Source organism: Bubalus bubalis, chromosome 6 (genome assembly GCF_019923935.1).
Source record: "Bubalus bubalis isolate 160015118507 breed Murrah chromosome 6, NDDB_SH_1, whole genome shotgun sequence".
NCBI classification, from domain to species: Eukaryota; Metazoa; Chordata; class Mammalia; order Artiodactyla; family Bovidae; genus Bubalus; species Bubalus bubalis.
This window is the reverse complement of record NC_059162.1, coordinates 119,002,404-119,004,749: the sequence shown is the minus strand read 5'-3', so window position 1 is coordinate 119,004,749 and position 2,346 is coordinate 119,002,404. Positions and strand designations below refer to the sequence as shown.

Genomic DNA, 2,346 nt, shown 5'->3' with positions numbered 1-2,346 from the left:
TTTCCATGGCCTAGCTATTGTAAATAGTGGTTCAATGAACGTTGGGATAAGTGCATCTTTTTCAATTTTGGTTTCCTCGGGGTATATGCCTAGTAGTTGGATTACTGGACATATGGCAGTTTTGTTTCTAGTTCTTTTTAATTTTCTTTTTTAAAAAATATATTTATTTTTAATTGATTGATGATTGCTTTACAATATTGGCTTGATTTCGGCCATACATTAACATGAATTAGCCATAAGTGGGAAGTTGAAGAGGGAGGGGACATGTGTACACGTATTCCTAGATTTTAAAGCAATCTCCATACTGACTTCCATAGTCACTGTATCTATTTACATTCCCACCAACGGTGCAATAGTCTTCCTATTTCTCTACAGCCTTTCCAGCATTTATTGCTTGTGGATTCTTTGGATAATAGCCATTCTGACTGGTGTGAAGTGATAGCTCATTAGAAAGAAAGATTTTTAAAGATCCTGTCTTTTACACCCAACCCCAACAGTCTCACTCTAAAGAAGATAAAGCTAATGACTTTCCTTACAAGAACTCATGACTAATGTCACTTTGCTATGAAAATCTGTTATTTCTGATTCATTATGAGCACTGAGACAAGATTCAAATATTCCCAGAGAAAGAAGCATAATGCGTGTTGTGATAGTGATCACGGTATCCCAAACTATCTCATCCCAGCAATTAAATGAGCTCAGCCACATTCATCAGTATTTGCTCCACTGTAGAATTGTAGAAAGTCTCAAAGTCATAAAGAATCTTCTTTTCTTCTTCAGTAGCAAAGTTTATAGCCACACTTTTCCTCCCAAATAGACCCCATCTACCGCTTCTGTGATCATCATTTTCATGATTAGTAAGTAGATCATAGATTATAATCAGTGACCCTTGTTGTATATCAGTCGCACAACCCAACAAGTCAGTAAGATCAGAACACAACTTGATCCTGATCAGAGTTCCCTCATGATTACAACTCTTTCCTTCTGATTTATGTCACCATGCACAGAAGAAACTCTGAAGTTCCTGCCATGCATTTTCTCTATGAGTCAGTCTACATTGCGCCTTGTGTTGAGAAAAATAACAGCCTGTGTAATCGTTAGTGTCTCATACAAGTCACAAAAGAATGTCCAACTTTCATTTCTCTCTCTCAACATTAATATTAAATTGTTTGATTCCTTCAGTTCAGTTCAGTTCAGTCACTCGGTCGTGTCCAACTCTTTTCGACCCCATGAATCCCAGCACACCAGGCCTCCCTATCCATCACCAACTCCCGGAGTTCACTCAAACTCATGTCCATCGAGTCAGTGATGCCATCCAGCCATCTAATCCTCTGTTGTCCCCTTCCCCTCCTGTCCTCAATCCCTCCCAGCATCAGGGTCTTTTCCAATGAGTCAGCTCTTCGCATGAGGCGGCCAAAGTATTGGAGTTTCAGCTTCAGCATCAGTCCTTCCAATGAACACCCAGGACTGATCTCCTTTAGGATAGACTGGTTGGATCTCCTTGCAGTCCAAGGGACTCTCAAGAGTCTTCTCCAACACCACAGTTCAAAAGCATCAATTGTTTGGCCCTCAGCTTTCTTCCCAGTCCAACTCTCACATCCATACATGACTCGTGGAAAAACCTTCAAGGGTCAATTATTCCTTTTTCACCAGAATTTGAATTGGGTTTCTCATGAATTTTGGTCACTTCCAAGACAGCTGTTGGCCTTGTGGCAGAAAACAACATCACATGAATATTTGTATTTAATTTTTGGAAAATCTCATAGATTTAATCCTTAAACCCTCAGCTCAGCATTTTATCTGCTTCACCCAGAACAAGCATTTTGACCCGTTTTGGAAAAAGATAATTGTTTAACACATCATAAACTCTCCCACGGGTACCAAAAACAATATGTAGTGCTTCGGCCCGCAGTTTTGCATTTTATTTAGAACATTGGCTACACCAATGCAGACATGACAAGTTGCTCCCACGTACTCTCTAAGTGCCAGAATTACTTTTTGTATCTGTCAAGCCAGTTCTCTGGCAGGGGCCAATATTGTGCTTGGGTCTCCTGGAACTCAGTCTCCAACCATTGAGCAAATGTAGCTGTCTTGCCAGTACCTGACTGAGCTTGATAATCACATCATACTCCTTAATACATGGAAGAATAGCTCTCTGCTGAATAACTGATGATTTCTCAAAACCATAAGCATACGTGCCCCAAAGAAGAGATTCCTTTAAGTTCATATTATCGATGTGATCAACAGCCTCATTCCAGTTGCTCTCGATGACACCAGTGGGTCCACTCCCTCTGGGTCATGGTCACCATGTTCTCTCTTGTTATGATCTATGGAACTGCCAGGCAT

The 2,346-nt window shown here is 40.5% G+C and overlaps 1 pseudogene; it reads right to left on the bottom strand.

Moving 5' to 3' along the window:
• Nucleotides 1-618: 618 nt before the first annotated feature.
• LOC102408867 lies at nt 619-2,346 on the bottom strand (annotated as a pseudogene).